Genomic DNA, 24,609 nt, shown 5'->3' on the forward strand with positions numbered 1-24,609 from the left:
GAAAAACCTTAGAACAGTTGAAGTGGCAGAAAGGTGGCTTGCAACAGTCTTGTGCCCCAGGAAGACTGGGTGATTAATGGGAAAGGCCCCTCTTCCTCTGGGGGAGGAAGAGCAGTAGAGGATGGGAGGCGTCCCAGCAAGCCAGCAGCAAGCCCTACCCCAGCAAATCAGGGGGAGATCCTGAGCCCCAGGGTGGTGGAGTAGGCAAGCACCAACAATAGGAGCACCAAAGTGCCTCGGCACAGGAAGGGAAATTGGTAAACACCAGCTCAGAAAACCACCACATGAGCCAGCATTCACCAGGTGCCAAATCTCCCCAAGCCTGAGCATAATTCCAGGATGGCAGACATCAACCAGCAGCCAAAAATTTGAGTGCTTTAAAGAAGCTTTGGTGATCAGGAGCTCTCCAGGGACCAGACCATCTCTACACCCAAGAGCTCCAGTACCGCTGACCGCAGCTCAGCACCACATAAGCTGCCAGATCCCCATGGCCTCCAGCTGCCAACACCTGTGAAGTCAGTATCCTTTGTGCTCCAGCAGGAGAGCTCAACTTTAAAAGCCAGGCAATAGGCAAACACCATGAGCAGAAAGCAGAAACAGACAATGACCACAGATTCTTTCTTTGGGGACAGGCAAGATCAAAACATAAATTCAAAAGAGTGCAACATTGTCAATATACCCACATCTGAAACTTCAAAGAGGGATATGAACTGGTCTCTAGCCACCAAAAAGCCTTCTTGAAAGATATTAAGAAGAATTTTAAAAGTCAAATAAGAGAAATAGAATAAAAAATGGAAAAGGAAATGAAAAGTATGCAAGAGAGAGTCAGTAGCTTGGAAAAGGAGACAAAAATTGACTGTAGAAAACAAATCCTTAAAAATGCAATTGGCCAAATGGAAAAGGAGGCACAAAAATTCAATGGAGAGAAGAACTCCTTGAAAAGTAAAATGGGCCAAATGGAAAAGGATATACAAAAATAGAAAGAAACAATTTGGTAAAAAATAGAACTGAGCAAGTGGAAGCTAATGCCTATATGATATATCAAGAATCAATCAAACAGAAAGAAAAGAATGATAAAATAGGAAAAAATAAACATAAAATGCCTTATTGGTAAAAACAACTGACCTGGAAAATAGATCTAGGAGAGACAATTTAAAATTATTGGCCTACTGGAGCAGCTAGGTGGTGCAGTGGATAGAGCACCGGCCCTGGATTCAGGAGGACCTGAGTTCAAATCTGGACTCAGACAAATAACACTTACTAGCTGTGTGACCCTGGGCAAGTCACTTAACCACATTGCCTTAGCAAAAAAAAATATTGGTCTACTTAATAACTATGATAAAAAAAAAGAGCATGAACGATATCTTTTAGAAAATCATCAAGGAAAATCACCCTGATGTCCCAGAACCAGAAGGTAACTTAGTAATCAAAAGCATCCACCCATAACCTCCTGAAAGAGATTCCAAATTGAAAATGCCAAGGGATATTGTAGCCAAATTCCAAAATTACCAGGTCAAAGGGAAAATAGTACATGCAGCAGACAGAAACAATTTAAACATCATGGAACCACAGTCAAGATTATAGAGAATCTTTCAGCTTCTACTTTAAAGATAGTGGGGCATGGAATACAATATTCCATAAAGCAAAGGGGCTTGGATTACAACAAAGGATCAACTACCCAATGAAACTGAGCATAATCTTTTAGGGGAGAAGATGGATATTAAATGAAATAAAGGACTTCTAAATCTTCCTAAGGGAAAAAAAAAACAGAGCTCATCAACAACAACAACAACAAATGATCTTCAAGTACAAGGCTCAAGAGAGGCATACAAAGGTAAACAGGAAAGGGAAAACAACAACAACAACAGCATGTTATTAATAAGGGCAAACTGTTTACTTGCCTACAATGGAAGAGAACTATATCTTTGTTATGACATTTTAAAGAGGGTATAAATAGACAGAGGGAGTGGGTATAAGTTGAATTTAATGTGATGATAAATAAAAAAAGTAATTAAGTGGTGAAAAGGGATGGTACTGAAAGAAGAGGTAAGAAAGAGGCAGAGAAGGATAAATTACATCACACAAAAAGGCACAAAAATCTATTACAGTAAAGGGAAATAAAGGAGGGAAATGAGCATTGCCTGAACCTTACTCTCCTCAGATTTGGCTCAAAGAGGGAATAAGATAATCAGTTAAGTGCAGAAATTTAACTTACTCTATAGGAAGTAGAAGGGGAAAGGGGAAAGAAAAGGGAGGGGTGGATAAAAGGGAGGGAAGAAGTAGTAAAGGTATAGCAAAAGAAAAAGGAAGGGGCTGATAGAAGAGAGGACAGACTGAGGGAGGTGGTAGCCAAAAGCAAAACTCTAATGAGAAGGGAAAGGGAGAGAGGAGAGAGAAAAGAATAAATGTGAGAGGTAAGAAGGAGAGAAAGAGACAGATAGTAATCATAACTGTGAATATGAATAAGATGAACTCTCCCACAAAATGGAAGCAGACAGCAGAGTGGATTAAGAACCATAATCCTGCAATATGTTATTTAAAAACATGGAAAGACTTATATGAAATGATGCTGAGTGAATTGAGTAGAACCAGGAGAACACTGTACACAGTAACAGCCACCTTGTGTAATGACTGCCTTTGATAGACTTAGCTCTTTTCACCTATGCAAAGATCTTAGACAATTCCAAAACATTCATGATGGAAAATGCTATGCACATCAAGAGAAAGAATTTTGGAGTCTGAATGCAGATGGGAGCAGACTATTTGCTCTCCTTTTCTTTGGTTATTTTGTTTTGTTTCTTCTTTCTCATTGTTCTCCCCATCAGTTGACTAATGTGAAAATATGTTTCATGTGACTGTGTAAGTAGAGCCTATATTAGATTGCATGCTATCTTGGGGAGGGGGGAGGAGAGGGACAGGGAGAATTTTTTTTTTATTTTTAATTAATTTATTTTGAATTATTAACAATCACTTCCATAAGCTTTTGAGCTTTAAATTTTTCTCCCCCTTCCTCCCACCTCTCTCCCCAAGATGGCACACAATCTGATAAAGGCTATACATATATATTCCTATTAAACATATTTTCACATTAGTAATGTTGTAGATAAGAAGTAGAACCAATAGGAGAAACCACCAGAAAGAGGAAAAAACTCAACAGAAGAAAAAAAAAATAGCAAACAGTGTGCTTCGATCTGCATTCCAACTTCATACTTCTTTCTTCTTTCTGGATAGCATTTTCCATCATGAGGCCTTTATAGATATCTTAGATGCTTGTATTGCTGAGAAGGGTTGAGTCTATCAGTATTAGTCATCACATAACGTGGTTGTTACTGTGTGCAATGTTCTCCTGGTTCTGCTCATTTCAGTCAGCATCAGACCATACAAGTTTTTCCAGGTGTTACTGAAGTCAGCCTGTTCATAATTTCTTATAGCACAATAGTATTCCATTATATTCATATGCCACAGCTTATTCAGCCATTCCCCAATTGATGGGAAAAATTTAAAGCTCAAAATCTTATGAAAGTAAACATTGAAAACTAAAAATTAATTAATTAATTATAAAGTTAAAAAACCCATAAGGACCTTCTCATTGCTTCCAAGATAAACAAAAACTTAACAAAATGACATTAGTTATGTTTTTTTTAATTGCTTTATATTTATTATAAATTTTCTAGCCTTTTTCACATTATTCAAAACCAAAATATTAGTGAAGGAACAAAATGTAATTTCAAGAAATTCTAAACACAGTGAAAAGAGTTGATTACATTTCACTTTTTATAAATATCTATATTTGCATATTATAAATACAAAGACAAGATCTTCAGATGTATGTCACATCATCAATGATTTTCTGTAAGTTTTGTATGCTAATAGATAGTCTCTGATGTTGAATGACCTTCCATTTTCATGTATTTGAAGCAGTAGCTGAATATTTGTAACAGTACAGTTTATTATCTGCTCCTCCACTCAACAGCAGTCTTGCTTCTGCCCAATCTACACATAGAATTTTACCTTCATGGCAGCCAAATCAAAGAGGGTGGCCTTGCAATTTTTTGTATCCCAAAGCTTGACCATGTTGTCCAGGAAACCTGAAATTTGCTGCTGTCCATGTGTGGGAGACAATTTCACTGATGTCACCCAGTTATTCTGGAAGGTTAAGGGTAGCAACACCAAGTAACCACCTTTATTCAGGGATCTCACACCACAATATGTCTATCAGAGTTTCCAGACAGTGAACATTTACAAAGTAGAGAATACTAGATATAGTTAAATGCTTCATTTCTAGTCAAAGTTGACTTAATATTGCCAGTTTTGACATTTACCAGGTCTATTACACTTCTCTGTCCCTTCCCCCCAAAAAATTCATCCTCTCTTTACTGTCATGAAACTGGTCTAGGAGAGAAAAGATTATTTCTACCTCTTATTTATAGCAAATTATTAAAATTGCAGACACCCAAGCCTTCTTTTTCCCTGTCCAGTATCCTTGTGTAATCTCTCAAGAACTGGGCCCGTGGAAGATAGGATTAATATTCTCCTCATTATGGGTATTGCTACTCCACCCAAATACCTGAAACTTCTAATTAATCAAAGGTGAAACTCCCTTCTGCTCTGGCTTGGGTAGGGGATAAATTCTTTAAATAGATTGTCCAAGGCTTGAGATAAATTAGAAGTAAAGGACATAAAGTTCATTAGTTTAGGTTCCACCCCTCACTATAATATTCATTCTCTCATTACTTGTTAACCAGTCAGAATTTATTGCCAACTTTGAGAACACTCCTTTTCCAACAATATATAAACCATGAGCCTACCACCATGATAGTCTTTGGCATTCAAGAGTGCCACCGACCTTTTTTTTATTAAATTAATGGCATTACTAATAAAATAACTAATTGCCCAGAAATTATGTCTCTCAAACTGTTTAAACATCATGCATACTTTCTAATCTCTGAATTCAGCTTTTTGTTGGCTATCTCTGTGATTTTGCTCAGGCTACCCCATGTGCCTAGAGTAGTGGCTTACTCACTTCTACCTCTTCAAATTTTTAACTTCCTTCAAGATATAGCTAATACACCTTTTCAAGTGGAAAGTCTTATCTGATCCTCCAATTGTTATTATTGTCTTCCACAAACAAGCATTTGTATATCTGTTCAACTATTATGTTTTCCCCAATGTAATGTAAGCTTCTTGAGGGCAAGGATTGTTGATATTTTTGTTATTGAATCTCTAGCATCTCATAGAGTGTTATTTATACTAAGTGCTTAATAAATGCTTGTTGGTTTGTATTAAATTGGTGTTTATAGAATGAAGATGATTTGAAGTGTGTTAAGTGAATAAGAAGGCAGCTAGATGGTTCAGTGGATGGAGTGATGGACTTTAAGCCTTGAAGAACTGAGTTGAAATCTGGCCTCAGACACTTAATATATGTGTGGCCATGGACAAATCACTTATCTCTATTTATCTTAATCCACTAGAGGAGGAAATGACAAATCATTCTAGTATCTTTATCCAAAAAAAAAAAGATGCCATATACAATATAGTCTATTGGGTCATAAAGAGTCAGACCCTACTGAGTTACTGAATAACAACAAGTAATTGATTATTTTAGGGATAAGGAAGGGACTGGATACAAATATGTGGGATGTGAAACCAAGAAAAATGGATCATTTGATCTAAGGCATAATAATCCTTCAGAGACTACGAACTTTAGGAAACCCTACCTCATCTGATGACAAATAATATATCAGGATACTAGGAGAAATCTACTAAACCTTTTGTTTAGGCTATCAGGTTTAAATTACCCATTGATTTAATTTTGCCACTTTTCATTTGGAAGCAACAAGAAGTCACGTACTTGAACTCAATGAAAAAAAAAAAAACTAAAACCAGAAGAAAAGAAATACTTCATTCACCCTTCAACTAACATCCTTGGACCCTTAAAAAAATCTTGTAATCTGTTTCAAACTGGAGCAATACTTATGTTATCTAAAATAATTGGATGAGAATATCAAAGCTTCTCTGAACCAGATATGAACCTGACTTACACATTATCATTTTTGATTCACAGGACATGGTTTCTGGTTGAGTTAAGTCATATATGAACCAGGGAAGGTTTATAGGAAAGGTGAGGCAAAAATTCAAAAACAGAGAAGATTTATACCTACTGAGTCAACCATAGGAATTAAGAACATTGATTGAAGACTCCTTATTAGGCCAAATTGTGTATACAGGGAAATGATCCATGAAAACCCTGAACCTGCAGAATATTATTTAAGTCCCATGTTTGTGATTTCTCAGAATTTCAATAGTTATTTTAGGTATATTTCAATTTTGGGATATTTTTCTGAGTTCTGCTTAGTAAATAATCTTGGAATTTTCTTTGAAAGTGAATTTTGCCATTTATTATATTGATTTCAGAGTCTAACACAGTTTATTTTTTCACATTGAATGATAATACAATGTAACATAATGTTATTTTTCAGTTTGAAATTGTGTCAAACACAGCCAGGTGCCTGGCATTTAACTCACTACAAAATAGATGCCCATGGATATCACCAAATCCTCAAGTTGAAAATGTACCACAAGTAAGGTAATATCTCATCTATCTAGTTACCTTCCTTAGTTACCTGTCAACTAGCCAAGAACAAATAAACAAGCTGACTTTCAGAAAGAAAGGTCTTTTTATGTAAGCCCAAGCCCTTAAAAAAAATCCTTTCTATGTCTTTTTCTCTAGTATTCACATTTTATAGATTTTCTTTACAAAACTGTATCATAATGATATATGTAATATCTTTTTATGTCTATGACTAAAATTTATTAATTATATGTAAGAAATTTAACAAGGTTTTAAAAATATTTATTTTAAATGCTTTTTTTTAATTTTAAGTTCCAAATTATTTTCAAAATTTTATTTGAAGAATTACTTTAAAGTTGTTTGTAGGGGGACTCAAGGAGAACTCAGCTAATTAGCTGCCCCTAATCCATCATCTTTTAATTAATTTTTAACCTCTGGTTTCATGGCTTTTAAAAAATGTAATATTTGTTGCATTGTGATTTTGAAAATGAGGCACTTAACATTTCTGCTTTTTTGCATGTAGCTGTGAAGGTTTTTTCTGTTTTTTTTTTATTTTTTTTTATGTTCTAATACATGGTCAAATTTAGTGAAGTTGCCATGTTCATCTGAGCAAAAGTTATGCTTGTTTCTCTTCCCATTCCATTTTCACCAAGGGCCTATCATATCTAACATTTCCTAAATTCTATTCATCTGCTTGATTTCTTTCTTATTTATTTTATATTTAGATTTACCTAGTTCTGAGAGGGGAAAGCTGAGCTCCCCTTCTAATATAGTTTTACTATTTCTTCCTGTAAAATTCATTTAACTTTTCCTTTAAGAATTCAAAAGCTCTGATATTTGATGCATACAAATTTAGTATTGATTTACATATTAATACATATTACATACGTATATATCAATTCATGTTAATATTGATAATATTTCATTGTCTATGGTTCATTTTAATAAGATGTAGTTTAGCATATTTATTTTACTTAGGTCTGTGTTTGCTTTTGCTTTGTCTGAGCTCGTTATTGCTATCCCTGTTTCATTTCAGTTGAGATGTAATAGATTCTGCTCCAGCCCCTACTTTTTTTTTTCAGCCAAAGACAAGGTTTATTGGAACATCCATCATATTGTGTAGGCTCTCAAGGAGTCTGAACATTAGTAAGCTATTGGCTAGATTATAAGAATCTGAGCAGTGGCTATATTATAAAAATCCCAGCATCCTGATGGAGACAAGATGGACCTTACATACAGAAAGAATGTGGGAAGGATCTAGGAGTGGCTAAGTAGTCCATGACTTAATAGAATTACCAAAGGTGGGAAGTGGCCTGGGGCCATAGAGTAACAAGATAATGGAGGGGAGATTGGATGAAGCCACAATGAAAGGCCAGTTGATGGGATTATAGCCTGAGTCAAAAGCCAGACATTTGGCCATGTGGGAAAGTCCAGGGTTTTTCCTTTCTGGGGCCCAGATCCCAACCCCATCATCCCCCTGTCAAAAAATGGAGCCAAATTCTTTTCGAGTAAGGGGTGAAGGTCTGGGCTTCTGAAACTACTTCCTGATGGCAAGGGGAGTAGAGCTGTCCCTGCCTCAAGGGAGCACCAAAGAGGAGGTTGATTGGAACTGAGCACAGACTGCATCCAGGGAATGCTGTGGGGACATTGGCTGGTACTTCCTGTTTGCTACCAATTGTAGGTGAATGGCCCATAGTCTGGAAGACATAAATCTGACAAAAAAACTGCGGGGCCCAGATATAAAGCAGCTACTAGATTTAGGGCCTGACTTTGAGGATAAAACATCCTTAGCTCTGTCTGTATTCAGATAATTCAGTTTTCCAAATATGCAGTATCAAATCCACCTCGTAGCCAGACTCAGGAATAGCCAGGTGGGTAACATTCCTTTTCAAAGGTACATAATGGGGAAACCGAGTCAGGAGGATCCCATCTTAGACTGAGGCTAAAATTGTCCTCTCAGCTTTTCCAAATGCTGACTTCCCACCAGAATCAAATTCTCTGAGTAGCTTGTGGCATTTCTCTCAGATGGAGGATTATTGATCATCAATAGATCATGACCCATCAGACAACTCAAAATAAAATCCTATGAGCTTTTACCTCAAACAGCAAGTTTTACTAATCACAGCTTAGGAAAAAGTTTTCTGGGATTTACATCTCAAATTTAAATTTGTCCCATTGCAAATTCTGAGCAATACATACATAACCCAAACAAACTTTTTGGCTAGTTTACACATTAAAATGATAACCAACAATAGCTAAATTATTTTAGCGATAACCAAATTACTAAAAGTTGCTTGACATAACTAATATAGAAAGTTCATCAACTTGAAACAAACCCATTACCAATCAGGTGACTTCAGTTTTGTTAAATGCACTTTCAAATTACTTTACACAGAGAATCAACATTTCATCATTAACAGTTAAAACTACAAATTTAAAAGAGTGTGCTCCCCCAAGTTTGGAGGCTAGCTTCATTACCTTGAGCAGGATGTGCTGAATCTGCGTGATGCTTCCAGGAAAAGGTTGCCTTAGGGCCTAAGGCCATTGCCAGTGGGACTACACCATAGCTGCTGCCCTTCACCCCTCCTTCCTTTCCCAGGTGGGGGGGGGCAAATCAAAACTGTTTCAAAACTCCTTAATCACAAAACTTCCAGAATATGATAAGATATTTTAGCTGTTCTAAGTTTCCCTGTAACCTCCATGAAGGAGGATTCAGAGGTGCAGAGGGAAGGGAGTAATTAAGCCTCAGGGAGCCAAAAAGCAACTGCAGTTTTCCCCAATTCTCTAGCACCAAGGGAATTATCAGAATTGAGCATACAGTTCCTGATAGGGTGTCTGTCCTTGTCCTCTATGCTGCGGAAGGTATACCAAGGTACATGCCTTGAATAGACCCAGTGGACCTAGAGCCTGAGAACATCAGGCTGAGTGTGGGACAGCCTTCTAACTGTCTGCCAGAAAAGCACCTCCCAGCCTTGTTGCTTGGATAGCCACCCCAAATGCAGAGCAAGAAAGGAGGGAATGGAGGAAGCTTACATAACTTCCAGTCTTGGCTGGAGAAGAACTTGGGGTTAGGCAGTTTCCCCAAACAAGCCACCAAAATGATGTGGTTTAGGGGTTCAGGGGTCCAGGGATGAAAACTCACAGCACTCAGGTACTTTCCAAGAGAATTCAACCCAAGCCTTCTTTCAGTCAAAGATAAGGTTTGTTAGAACATCCATCATATTGGGCAGACTCTTAAGGAATCTGAACATTAGTAATCTATTGGTCAGATTGCAAGAATCCCAGCAGTGGCTAGATTATAAGAATCCCAGCCTCCAACCCCTTCTTTTAAACCTTTGCGTGTGTGTCTCTCTTTCAAATGTGTTCCTGGTAAACAACACATTGTTGGAATCGTGTTTCTAATTCATTCTATTTGCTTCCATTTCATTGGTGAGTTCAGCTTATTCACACCCACAGTTAAGATTACCAACTGTGCATTTGCTTCTATCCTATTTACTTCTGTTTATCCTTCTCTCACTCTCTTTATCATGCCCTTTCTCTAGAGGGAAAAAGGTTTTACTTTTGATCACTGCCTCATTTTATCAGACCTAACTTTTTTTTACCCACACCCTTTCCCTTATTTTCTTTTTCCTCCATCTTCCCTATTGGATAAAACACATTTCTGTTGATGATAGTGTGAGAATGTATGTGTATTTCTCACTTTTATCAATTTTGATGTGATTTTAAAGCATTGCGCACACCCCAACAATTTTCAGTATAACAGATCTTTGTACACCTCTTTTATGGGAGATATCCTCCCTCTACCTCTTCCTTTCCTTTTCTCCCAGGGCATCATTACTTCTTTCCTCAATTAGCTTTTGTACTTTCTTTTCTGTTTTTTTTCCAATTGTACTCTTTAAGAATTGTGGTCTTTAGTAGATTTTTGTATCTCCTTTTCCATTTCTCCAATTGTATTTTTTAATTACTTTCACAAGCTGTTGAGTCTTTTTTTTGTCATTCTCTTGCAGAACTCTCATTTCTTTCCCATTTTTCTTATACCTTTATTATATGATTTTTAAGGGTTTTTTTTGACCACTTCCATGAGTTCTTTCTGGCCTTGAGATCACTTCCCATTTTTCTTTGAGGTTTTGCCCCTAGGAGTTTTGCCATTGTTGTCCTGCCTGAGTTTACAGTTTGATATTTCCTGTCATCATAATAACTCTTTATGGTTAGATTCTTTATTAGTTGTTATTTTTTTGGGAGGCTTCTTCCTTTCTTTTAAATTTGAGCTCTTCTCCCAGAGTGGAAGGGGGCACTGTTTCAGCTTTTTTGTGCCAGTGGCTGCAGGCCCTGCCTGTTTACCTGGTGTTAGGCTGATATTGTCCTGAGGCCTCCAGGGGACCCCTATGTATGGTGCTGTGATGAGGGGTTGGAGGGTAGCTGCTGCTGCTGGCAGCTGTAGATATGTCAGTTTATCTGGTGCTAAATTTGGTGGTGTCTGACATGTGTTGAGGCCTGGGAGGCCTCAGGTAATTCTGCATTTACTCAGACTGCACTAAAGCACACACAGGTCTGGCTACTTGAGAGTGCTTATTTGCCCATAACTATGCTGTAGCACATGAAGACCTAGCCTACTTTCTAGTCATGAGGGAGGCTGTCATTTTGGCTAGGACTACACAGAAGCACACAGTGGTTCTTGGAGCTGGAGTCTGCTGATTCATCTGGCCATGCTAAGGCATTAAAACGATCCTGGTGTTGGTGTTTGCCTGATCCACCACATGGGGGCCCAAGATCTCCCACTAGTTTCCTGAGGTGGGGATTGCTGCTGGCTTGCTGGGGTGCTTCCTGATCTGGAATATGCTCCCCTTTTACCAGAGTTTCTTGGCCAAAAAGTTTGTTTCATCCCATCATTTTGCTGGTTCTGCTCTTCTGAATTTGTTTTATTGTAATATTTTAAGGTTGTTTGAAGATGGTTATGGGATAGTTACAGTGATTTGCTACTTATTTCACCATCTTGGCTAATAGAAGTAGGATCACATCTCTCTTTCTTGTCTATCTGCATCATCCCAGGATAATTGATTCACTCCCACATTCTATTTCTCTGTGGAATCCTTCTATCTGCAATAATAATGATAAAATTCTTAGATTTACAGGTATCATCTTTCTGTGTAAAAAAGTAAATAGTGTAAGCTTCTTGAATCCCTTATAATTTCTCTTTAGCACTTACCATTTTATGTTTCTCTTGAGTCTTGTATTTGAAAGTCATATTTTCTATTCTACTTTGTTCTTTTCATCAAAAATGCTTGAAATTTCTTTTTTTCATTGTGTTGATTTTTCCCTTGACTAATTATATTCAGTTTTGATAGATAGGTCATGCTTGGTTGTATTCCCAGGTCTTTTACATAACAGAAAATAATATTCCAAGCCCTATACACATTTAAGATGGTAGTTGCTTAATCTTGTGTGATCTTGACTCAGGTTCTGTGGCATTTGAATATTTTATTTCCAGTCTTAGGTGATATTTTCTCCTTGATCTGGGAGCTCTGTAATTTGGTTATAATATTTGTAGGAGTTTTCCTTCTGTTATCTCCTTCAAGTGGGGATCAGTGGATTCTTTCAATTTCTATTTTACTATCTTGTTCTAGGGTATAGAGTTCTTTTTCCTTGATGAATTCTTCAAATAGAATATCTAGGCTCTTTCCTTGATTGTGGCTTTTACATAGTCCAACCATTATCAATTATCTCTCTTTTGACCTCTTCCAGGTCATTTATTTTTCCAATGAGATATTTCACATTTCCTTTTTTTAATTATTATTATTTTTGGACTTTATTTTATCATTTCTTTATGTCTCATAGAATCATTAGCTTGCACTTGTCCAATTCTAATTTTTAAGGAATTATTTTCTTCAGTCAGCTTTTGTGTGTGTGTGTTTTTTCACACTTTGTTAATTCTGCTTTTTGAGGAGTTATTTTCATAAATGAATTTTGTATCTCTTTTTCCACTTAAACAATTCAGTGTATTAAAGGTTTTTTTTCAGTATTTTTGTGCCTCTTTTATGAAGCTGTTATATTTTTATAATTTCTTCCTTTGATCATTTATTTATTTAATGTTTCCTCTACCACTCTTCATTTGATTTTGAAAATCGTTTTAGCTGTTCCATGAAGTCTTGTTGGATTTTTGTCTTATTCACATTTTTTTTTCCTTTGAGGCTTTGCTTGCAGATATTTTGACGTCATTGTGCTTTTCTGAATTTGTGTCTTGATTGTCCCTGTCACTATAATAGCTTTTTATGGTCCAGGTTTTATTTTATTTTATTTTTGCTGTTTGCTCATTTTTTTTCCACTTAATTTCTTGATTTTGAGCTTCATGTTATGGTTGGATCCTGATGATGGAGGGCAGTGAGTGGTGGGGATAAAGGAGACTCTAAAATTTCTGGCTTTTTCACACTCCTTTATTGGAGCTACTTCTGGGGCTTTGGAAGTTTTCATGGCTTCCATGATCATGTGACCTGGGAAGAGGTGAGTTTACACTGCTGATCTGCACTCTGATCTTTACCCTGAAAAGGCCACTGATCCCTTGGGATTGCAGTCTATGATGTTCCTCAGGGCCCATTACCCCATTTGAACAAAAAGGGATATTGATCCTCAGGGCTTTCACTGCCTATTGACAATAAGGGTTCCTCTCTCCTCTTAAACAAATACCCAGGAATGGGTTTAGGCAACTCTGGAGTTGTCAAGCAATTGTCTTAATTTTTATTTTTAGATATCATCACTTCATATTTAACTCATACCAGTGTCCTCTGTGTCTATACATATGCAATCATGTTTAACCATATTAACTTCCTTATGATTTCCCTTTCCTGTTTACCTACTTATGCTTCTCTTGAGTCTTGTATTTGAAAGTCAAGTTTTCTATTGAGCTCTGATCTTTTCATCAGGAATGCTCAAAAGTCCTCTATCTCATTGGTTTTTCATTTTTTCCTCTGCAGAATTATGCTCATTTTTGCTGTGTAAGTTATTATTGGTTGTAATTCAAGCTCCTTTGTCATCTGGAATATATTCTAAGCCCTCTGCTCCTTTACTGTATAAGCTACTATATCTTGTGTTATCTTTACTGTGATTCCATGATACTTAAATTTTTTCTTTCTGGCCATTTGCAATATTTTCTCCTTGATTGGGAACTCTGGAATTTGGCAATATTTTCCTAGCATTTTGCATTTTGAGATCTCATTCAGGAGATGATTGATGGATTCTTTCAATTTCTATTTCACCCTCTGGTTCTAGAATATCAGGGCCATTTCCCTTGATAATTTCTTGAAAGATAATGTTAGGCTCTTTTTCTGATCATGGCTTTCAGGTTGTCCAACAATTTTTAAATTATCTCTCCTGGATCTATTTTCTAGGTAAACTGTTTTTCCAATGAAGTATTTCATATTGTCTTCTATTTTTTCATTCTTTTGTTTTCATTTTATTGTTCATTGATTTCTCATTAGATTCTGTTAGCTTTATATAGATTTTTAAAGAATTATTTTCTTCACTGAGCTTTTGGAATGCCTTTTCCTTTTGACCAGTTCAGCTTTTTAAGGCATTCTTCTCTTCATTGGCTTTTTGGACCTTTTTTACCATTTGGTCTAGTCTATTTTTAGAGTGACATTTTCTTCAGTATTTTGGTGTATGTTTTCCTTTACCAAGCTGTTGACTCATTTTTCATGATTTTCTTACATCATTCTCATTTTTCTTCCCAATTTTTCCTCTACCTCTCCTACTTGATTTTCAAAATCCTTTTTGAGCTCTTCTATGGCCTATGACCAATTCAGATTTTTTCTGGAGGCTTTGGATTTAAGAGCTTTGACTTTGTTGGCTTCTTCTGAGTGTGTGTTTTGATCTTCCTTGTCACCACAGTAACTTTCTATAGGCAGAGTTCCCCCCATTGTTTGCCATTTTTTTCAGCCTATTACTTGACTCTGAACTCTTTGTTAAAATCGGTCTTTACTTCCAGGGTGGTTTTCACTGGGTCCCAAGCTTCAGGGTTTTTGTTTAGCTGTTTTCAGAGATACTTTTAGGGACCTGTAAGCTTTCAGTTTTTCCAAGGTGTCAGGATCTGAGGAGAGGTGATTGCTACTCTTCTGCCTTGTGTCTAGTCTTTGAGAAACCACAAACATTCTTTGCTGCTCTAGAACTATGAGGAGGGTTTCCCCTACACTATGGACACAAGCTCTACTATGCTTCTTTTTCTCCTCACCCTGGGACTGTCACCAAGGACTTCAACCTAGATCCAAGTATTGGCAAAGCAAGAGAGTCCTACCTCAGTGCTAGTACAAATATCCCTGTAATCTCCTTCTGACCAGTTATTCGGCTCCTTTACTCTGTGAACTGAAAGCTCTGGAAGCAACTATTGCTATTGCTGCTGCTGATTCAGTCACTCCTAAGGCCTGCTCATGGTTTCCTGTGGCCAGGGCTACGCTGGTGCAGCCTGAACTAGAATGTCTCCACTCTTACCCCGGTGAGACAGACCCTTTCTGTCAACCTTCCAATTTCTCTTGGGCTGGGAATTTGTTTCGCTCCATGTTTTTGTGGGTTCTATTGCTCTAGAATTTGTTTAGAGTCATTTTAACAGTATTTGTAGGGGCTTGGGGGACAGCTCAGGAGAATCTCTGCCTTTACTCCATGATCTTGGCTCCACCTCCATAACAGAGGCATTTTAAAGACTAAAACTACCAAAATGAGGGGTTTGGTTATTGTTGTGGTACTAGTTACCTCGAATATTGTTCTTTTCACTGCATGAAAAAATAAGTCTTTAGTAAGACCTAGTCATAATGCCTTCTATTGTAATTCATTCCAATTTTCTTTCATCATTTCTTGTCCAAAGTTTCAAATTATATTTACTTTTCAACTTGAAGGTTTTATTGGCATGAGATAAAAAATGTTTTGCTTCTAAATGGAATAAGCAACTACTTGAGAATTTTAATCTCCTAAGACTTTAGATAAAAATATACAAACCATCCAAACCATCACAATCTCCTAATGAACTCATTTTCCATGCAGAAACATTATAATAATTATTATCAGGTATTATTTTGAGAAAATTTATTTTCACTCATTTTCAAAATAGTACATTTCAAAAAATTTTTGCTTCAATTTATTTTATAAATGAAATTTATAGAAAATTTATAGAAAAAAATAACCAGTATAAATCAACTATAACAGTAAAATATTCAAAAGAGCTATAAACTGTTTTACCAAGTAAATTGTTGGTGTTGTTGCCAAATGGATTGATATGGCACATAAACTGGTTTAGAATACAAGCTTAAATGAAAACTTGACTAAATAGTGGGAAAAAAGATTCCCAGAATCACCTCACAAAATATCAAAAACAGTTAAAGGAAAAAATAATCTTACTTAATGTTTAGCATAAGACTGAATAAACCAAATCACCCTGAGATGAAAATAGGACCAGTCACATTTGCAATGTAATAATTTGGGACTTTCTCTCCAAATAGCTCACCTCCACCTCTTATAATTCATAGTTTCCTTTTGTCAACCTGAATTTAGATGAAAACAGTCAGCATGATGAAAGAAGTTTTTAATCAGGGCAAGAGAGCTGCAACTTGGGCTGGCACACAGCAAGTGCTGGAGTACCCCAGGAGTGGCCTGGGAAAAGGATTTATATAAGGTACTAAGGTAGAGAGAATGATTAGGCTGCAACTGGGAGGGATGGGGCATCTCACAGTTTCACTAGGTAAGTTGCTTTGCATAACAAGCAAAAGTCCCTAAAGAAAACTTGGGTATCTGGGAAGAGGAGATTTTGGGAGATTTACCAAATAATTAAAGACTGGAAACAACACTCTCAGATCAATCCCAAACAATTCCTTGTCTTGGAACTGAGACCAAGTCAGCTTCAGTCAGATCTTAGTCAATTGTGTTTGCCTCTTCAAAGTTCAGTTCAGATGTTACAAGACATCTTTCCTGACTCTTCACCTGTTAATATCTCCCATTGCACTCCCACTCCCTCTCTTGTTCTCACTTTCACTCTTGCTCCCCACATACACACATATACATATATATGTGTACACATACATACACATATGCGTATGCATAAATTTACTTATGTTCTTAATATTCTATCTGGAAAACTACAACTATGTGTATGTCTGTATACATATTATATATGTATGTATATAGGCAATTAGATAGTAAATGGATACAGCAGTAGCTCTGGAGTCAGGAGGACCTGAGTTCAAATCCATCCTCAGAAGATACTAGCTATGTGACCCAATTTACCTCAGTTCCTCATCTGCAAAATGAGCTGGAGAGCAAACCAGTCCAATATCTTTTCCAAGAAAACCACAAATGTGTTCAACAAGATTCAGATATTACTGAAATGACTCAACAAAAATATGTGTACATACAAATATACTAACATGTAGTTTATGTGTGTATGCATATATGTGTGTGTACATATACATATGTAGTCTCCAAGAAAGAATATAAACCACTGAAGATCAGTGATTTTCATTGTTTTCTTTACATTTCAATGTCTAGAAAATTAGATTACAAAGTATGAACGTTTAGAAAACACTTGGTAATATTGTTGTCCACATTTTAATTTTCATGCACACTATTCCGTGTTATAATTACATAGAATATGGTAATTTATTCAGGTTCAATCAAAATATGTGCTGCAAATTTGAAAAATGTGACCAGTCATGGGAAATGTTATTCACACTAGTTGAGACCTAATAATGCACATGTCAAGGGTATCCTTGTTGAAAACATTAAAAGGTAATTCTAAAGATGATCCTTATAGAAGACTATGCCCTCATGGTTATCCTATTGACTAACAACAGAGTCGTAGAGGACAAGTGCTCAAATATCAAATGAAGAGACATTTCCCAATAGATGCCTAAGTCTTCCAAAATATTCTTTCTTATGAATTATAGTTGTTGATTACATCAAGAAATCTCTATTTACAATCAATTTCTATGACAAAAGTCTACAACATATGTCACATGTAATGATTTATTTTGAAGACTTTGTTGTGTGTCAATACATGGTAACTTGTACTTATTGAAAGCAAAGAGGGAAAATCAAAAAATGATAAAATGATATTGTTATGGGGTTATGGGATCGTTACTTAAAACAAAAAGATTTTCAGGAAACATCAAAAACGTGGTGCAGAAGTAGAATTTTGTAATGATGGACAGCAACAACTATAAAGATATCTGTCTTATTTGTTACTTTGAGGAAGACAAAAGAACAGTCAATGCTTGATTTGCCTTGATAACAATTTCATCTTTCAAAAGGAAGATAAAGTCACAAGCCAATCTTCTATTTTTGATTTTTATTCTTATCAACAAAGGTCCTTTTTGAGGAAGAAATGACAGGTGCTATGGGAGAAAAAAACAATGCTATTGTACAGTTTGTGATAGAGAGAAAAGCTAGGCATAGTCTAATAATCTACCATCACTTCTCTTTCATTCTACCAATCAACTAGCATTTATTAAATGCCTACTATGTGCCAAGAATGGACTGAGTGCTTGGGATGCAAAGAAGTCAAAAATCTTCATTTCAAAAAAATATGCTTGAAATTTACCTCCTCCAATGTGTAATCATGTTACTTTAATCTCCATTTCATAGATTATTCCTTTGGAAGAGACAATAAAAGCTGACTAAGAGGTAGATGATTCAGCATTCTCACCATCATCTTTAATTATTATGATTATTTATTAGCAACAGCAGCAATAACAGCAATAGTATACTTTTGACATTGAAAATCAATCCTTTGGGGGTGGAGCCAAGATGGCTAAGTGAAAGCAGGCACTTGCCTGAGCTCTCCCTCAAACCTTCTTCAAATACCTTTAAAAAGTGACTCTGAACAAATTTTAGAGCAGAATAACTGACAAAGGACAGAGTGAGGCAGATTTCCAGCCCAATACAACCTGGAAAGTCAACAGGAAAGATCTGTTGTGCCAGGCTGAAAAAGGAGCACAGTCTAGCACAGACGCGGCCCCAGCAAAGTCTCGGGGGACTGAATCACTGGAGCAGTGGCAGTTGCTAGATTTATCAGCCGACAGACACCAGAGACAACTTAGAAGGTCAGTGGGAGGACTCTGTACAAACTGGGTGTGAGAGAAGCCAATACAGCCCCAGCCCCAGCACATCAGGGGCAGGACTTGGGAGTGATTGAATCATCATCATTATCAGCAGAAGCAATAGTGGCTGCTCCTGGAGTAACTATCAGCCCACACATAGAATGTTTGAAAGTCTTCTATTTTTATTTCCAGGAGACAAGATGGTGAAGTAACAGTATTGACTGTGATAAACCCAAAGAATATTGCCCCAGCAAATATCCTGAAGTAGTGGAGCTAGCAGAAAGATGAGATTCAGCAGTGTTTTAGCTCAGGAGGCTAGAAGGATTAACAGGAAAGGTCTCTCTTGCTGTACTAACCAGTACAAGATAGGAAGCAACTCAGCAAGCCAGTGGCAAGCCCCACCTCAGCAAACCAGCAGTGCATCATGAGCCTAGGGTGGTGGAGCAGGCAAGCATCAACACGAGGCACGCATAAGCCACCACTGCCAGCTCCAGTTCAGTACCAGGTAAGCTACAGATGCCTACATCCTCCAACTGTGAACACCTGAGGGCCCAGGACAAAAAACCAGTAACCAGGCCTTAGCCCCAGCACAAGAAGCCTGGGACAATGTCCCCAGTGCTCCAGAAGCAGAAGTCAAATTTAAAAGCCATAAGAAAGGCAAACTAAACTAGCAAGAAACAACATAGAAAAACAATGACCATAGAGAAGCATCTTGGTGATAGGAAGAACAAAACACATCTCGGAGAGGACAACATTGTCAATATAGCGACATCTGATACCTGAAAGGAGAATATTTACTGCTATCAAGCCCAAAAAGCCTTCTTGGAAGAGCTCAAGAAGAATTTTAAAAGGCAAATAAGAGAGGTAGAAGAAAAATTGAACAATTCCTTTAAAAAAATTCAATCGACAAAATGGAAAAAAGTACATTGAAGAAAACATCTCCTTAAAAATTAAAAGGGGAGGGGTAGCTAGATGGCATAGTGTATAGAACACTGACTCTGAAGTCAGGAGGACCTGAGTTCAAATCTGTCCTCAGACCAAACACTTGACACTTACTAGCTGTGACCCTGGGCAAGTCACTTAACCCCAATTGCCTAAAAAAAAATTAAAAGGGTAACTTTTCCTGACAGCAGACAAGATGGCAGAAGTGGAGCAGAAGAAGAAGCAAACCTTCCAGAAGTTCACCTACCATGGCATGGACCTGGATCAGCTGCTTGACATATCCTATGAACAGTTCATGCAGTTGTTCAGTGATCAACAGCAGTGGCAACTCAATAGGAGTCTGCAGTGCAAACAACATTCCCTCCCGAAGCACCTGAGGAAGGCCAAGAAGGAGGCACACCCCATGGAAAAGCCCAAGGTAGTAAACACACACCTTTGGGACATAATCATCCTCCCAGATATGGCAGGAAGTATAGTGGGCATCTATAATGCCAAGACCTTAAATCAGGTAGAAATTAAGCCCGAGATGATTGGACACTACCTGGGCAAATTCTCTATCACCTACAAGCCTGCAAAACATGGCCAGCTGGGTATTGGAGCCACCTATTCCTTTTGTTTCATCCTTCTCAAGTAATCTGGATCCTAACAATAAAAATAAGAAGCTCTTTTAAAAAAAAAATTAAAAGGGGACAAATGGAAAAGCTAACTGAAGAAAACAATTCATTAAAAATTAGAATTGGGCAAGTGGAAGCTAATGACTCTATGAGACATCAAGAATCAGTCAAACAAAATCAAAAGAATGAAAAAAATAGAAGAAAATGTAAAATATGTCATTGGAAAAACAATCGACCTGGAAACTAGATCCAGGAGAGATAATTTAAGAATTATTGGTCTAGCTGAAAACCATGATAATAATAATTTAAAAAAAAGCCTAGACAGCATCTTTCAAGAAACCATCAATGAAAACTGTCCTGAAGTCCTAGAACTGGAGGGTAAAATAGTTATTGAAAGAATCCACCTATCACCTCCTAAAAGAGATCCCAAATTGAAAATGCCAAGAAATATTGTAGCTAAATTCCAGAATTTTGAGCTAGAAAGAAACAACTCAAAAATCGTGGAACCAAAGTAAGGTTTATAGAAGACCTTGCAGCTTCTACATTAAAGAGATCAGAGAGAATGGAATATGGCATTCCATAAAGGCAAAGGAACTTGAATTACAACCAGGGATTCAACTACCCAGAAAAACTGAGCATAATCTTTCCAGGGAGCAGATGGGCATTCAGTGAAATAGGGGACTTCCAGCTTTCCCTGATGAAAAGACCAGCACTCAATGGAAAATCTGATCTTCAAATACAAGACTTAAGAGAGGCACAAAAAGGTAAACAGGAAAGGAAAAAAAAAACATGTTATTCAATAAGGACAAACTGCTTACATCCCTAAATGGGAAGATGATACTTATAACTCTTGGGAACTGTATCTTTATTACATTTAGAAGGGATATACATAGACAGATGGTGTGGGTTTAAGTTGAATTTGATGTGATGTTAAAAAACCTAATTCAATGGTAAAAATGTATTGTGATAGGAAAAGTAGAAAGGAAGAGGCAAAAAGGATAAATTACATCCATGAATATGTACAAAAACATATTATAGTAGAGGGAAAGAAGGGAGGGAGGTGAACATCGTTTGAATTTTGCTCTCATCAGATTTGGCTCAAGGAGGGAATAACATATTCATTTAGGTACAGAAATCTAACTTGCCCTATAGGCAGTAATAGGGGAAAGGGGAAAGAAAAGAGAGGAAGCATAGAAGGAATAGAAGAAGTAGTAAGAGAAAAGTCAAAGAAAAGAGGGGCTGATAAAAGGCAGGGCAGACTGAGTGAGGTGGTTGCCAGAAGCAAAACTCTAATGGGGAGGGAAAAAGAGAAAGGAGAAAGAAAAGCATAAGCAGGAGGGGTGGGAAATAAGATAGAGAGAAAAACACAGTAATCATAACTGTGAATGTGAATGAGGTGTACTCTCCCATAAAATGGAAGCAGAAAGGAGAATGGGTTAAAAACCATACACCTACAATATATTGTTTACAAGAACAACATTTGAAACAGATGGATACACACAGAATAAAGGTAAAAGGCTGGAGTAGAATATGTTATGCAAAAGTAAAAAAAAAAAAAGTCAGTAGTAGCAATCCTGATCTCAGACAAAGCAAAAGCAAAAATACATTTAATTAAAAGAGTTAAGAAACTATATCCTGCTAAAAGGCACCACAGACAATGAAGTAATATATGCACCAAGTGGTATAGCATCCAAATTCTTAGAGGAGAAGTTAAGCGAGTTACAGGAAGAAATAGACAGCAAAACTATACCAGTTGGGGACCTCAACCTCCCCCTCTCTGAAAAGCAATCCTTAGCAAAATTTATGGGATTCCACAAAAGCATTACTTATGGGAAAAATATTTCTTCAAATTCTTACATTGATAAAACAAAGAGCAGACTAATGAACTGAGCTTCCAAATAAAATAAAAAATGGAAAAAGAACAAATTAAAATTTCCCAATTGAAGACCAAATTTGAAGTCCTGAAAAATAGTATGATCAGAGATGGTTTAGTAAGTAGCCAATGCAGATAATCTGTGGAAACTATAGAAAGCCAATAGATTTCTAGGAACATTTTGATAACAAAACATATCAGCAATGGTTTGCTTTTAAAATTAGATTTCTATCTCAGCTCATAGTGAAGATTTTGCACGATGATACCACCTAATAATTGGGTGTGTGATAAATACAGTTAATTTTGATGTTGTTCTAGAGAAACTGGATTCCCCTTCCCAGTTCATAAATGTTATTATTCCATGAGAAATAGCTCGAAATGTTAATGGAAGAGTACATACATGTGCATGATAATTAAACTGTTATTATAACTAGCAGTCTTACCAAGTGAGAAAGGTTTAATAGAGTCTTGTTCCAGCACAAGACTCTTTATCTGATGAACTGGCTAAATGAAGGCTTAATCAGAGAGTTGACCATTAAGGGATGTTTGTTTGTTTGTTTGTTTGTTCATTTTTCCCCAGCCATAGTAATACAAAAGGACTGCTTTGTAGGGCACCTCTGGAAAGCACTATCTAAAAAGAAAAAATAATACAACCTTGAAGTAAAAAAGCATTAGACAATTAAAAATCTCACTGGCGGAATGTTATCATTTTTATATACCATAAAAATAAGCAAATTTCAGAACACCCATGTATTAAGGAATTGTGGTGGAAGTCCTCTATTAGGTGCTCAAAGATATGGAAAGATATATAAGAAATGGTCCTTTCTTCCACAGAGCTTAAAAATCTAAGAAGGGACATAAAATATTCACAAATAGCACAACTTAGACTATCATATGCTCACAAGGCAATTGTAAATAATATGATAATTGAAATACATTAGATTATTTTGGGAAGATTTGGAAATCTTTGAAAGTAACAGGTGTCATCTCCTCTCATTATATTTATTTTTAAAATTTTTCATTTAATTAGGTTATTCTGTATGTATATTCCAAATAATTGTCTCAAAATTAGCTTTCCCATCAATTTAGGCAAGAAGCCACACTAACATTTCATGTGCTATTGTCTTTTTTTCTGAAAGATTTATTTATTTTTTAAATTTTTATCCCTTTCCCTAGTCTGTCCTCTCTTCTATCTCTTCCCCCTCACTTCTCTTATCCCCTTCCCCTTCTATTTTCCTATAGGGCAGGATAGACTTCTGTACCCCATTTCCTGTATTTCTTATTTCCCATTAGCATGTGAAAATATTTTTTTAAACATATGTTTTTAAAACTTTAAGTTTCAGATTTTCTCTCTTCTTCCCTCCCCACCCACCCTCATTGAAAAGGCAAGCAACTCCATATAGGTTGTACATGTGCAGTTATGCAAAACACTTCCATAGTAGACATGTTGTGAAAAACTAACTCTATTTCCCTTAATCCTATCCTGCCTCCCATTTATTCTATTCTTTCTTTTGACCCTGTCCCTCCTTGGAAGTATTTGCTTCTGATTACCCCCTTTCCCAATTTCCCTTCTCTCTATCATCTCCCTACTCTCTGGTCCCCTTCTCCCCCTATTTTACTATAGGGTAAGACAGATTTCCATACCCAATTGAATGTGCATGTTATTGCCTCCATAAGCCAAATCCTATGAGAATAAGATTCACTCATTCCCTCTTACCTTCCCCCTCTTCCCCTCCACTGTGAGACTTTCTTTCCTGTTTTTTTATGTGTGTGAGATAATTTACCCCATTCTTCCTCTCCCTTTCTTCATCTCCTAGTATAATCCTCTCTTATCCTCTTAATCTTTAACTCACCCTGTGCCATCTATCTATCTATCTATCTATCTGTCTATCTATCTATCTATCTATCTATCTATCTATCTATCTATCTGTCTATTTATGTATATATTCATACATGCATACATACATACAATTTTTTTCCTCCAACTACCCTAATACTGACAAAGGTCTCATGAGTTATAAATATCATCTTTCCATGTAGGAATGTAAACAGTTCAACCTTAGTAAGTCTCTTATGATTTCTCTTTCCTGTTTACCTCTTCATGTTCCACTTGAGTCTTGTATTTGAAAGTCGAATTTTCTATTCAGCTCTGGTCTTTTCATCAGGAATACTTGAAAGTCCTCTATTACACTGAATGACCATATTCTCCCTGAAGGATTATACTCAGTTTGGTTGGGTGGGATTCTTGGTTGTACTCCTATATCCTTTGCCCTCCAGAATATTACATTCCATGCCCTGTTGCCCTTTAAGGTAGATGCTGCTAAATCTCGTGTTATCCTGATTGTGTTTACACAGTATTTGAATTGTTTCTTTCTGGCAGCTTGTAATATTTTCTCCTTGACCTGGGAACTCTGGAATTTGGCTATATTCCTAGGAGTTTTCCTTTGGCGATCTCTTTTAGGAGGAGATCTGTGGATTCTCTTCCATTTCTATTTTGCCCTCTGGTTCCAATATATCAGGGCAGTTTTCCTTGACAAT

The 24,609-nt window shown here is 36.7% G+C and overlaps 1 pseudogene; it reads left to right on the top strand.

Moving 5' to 3' along the window:
* Positions 1-19,780: 19,780 nt before the first annotated feature.
* On the top strand, positions 19,781-20,218 carry LOC110212495 (small ribosomal subunit protein uS19 pseudogene; annotated as a pseudogene).
* The last annotated feature ends 4,391 nt before the right edge of the window (positions 20,219-24,609 follow it).

This window comes from Phascolarctos cinereus, unplaced genomic scaffold, assembly GCF_003287225.1.
Source record: "Phascolarctos cinereus isolate Bilbo 61053 unplaced genomic scaffold, phaCin_HiC Scaffold_4;HRSCAF=312, whole genome shotgun sequence".
Lineage (NCBI taxonomy): Eukaryota > Metazoa > Chordata > Mammalia > Diprotodontia > Phascolarctidae > Phascolarctos > Phascolarctos cinereus.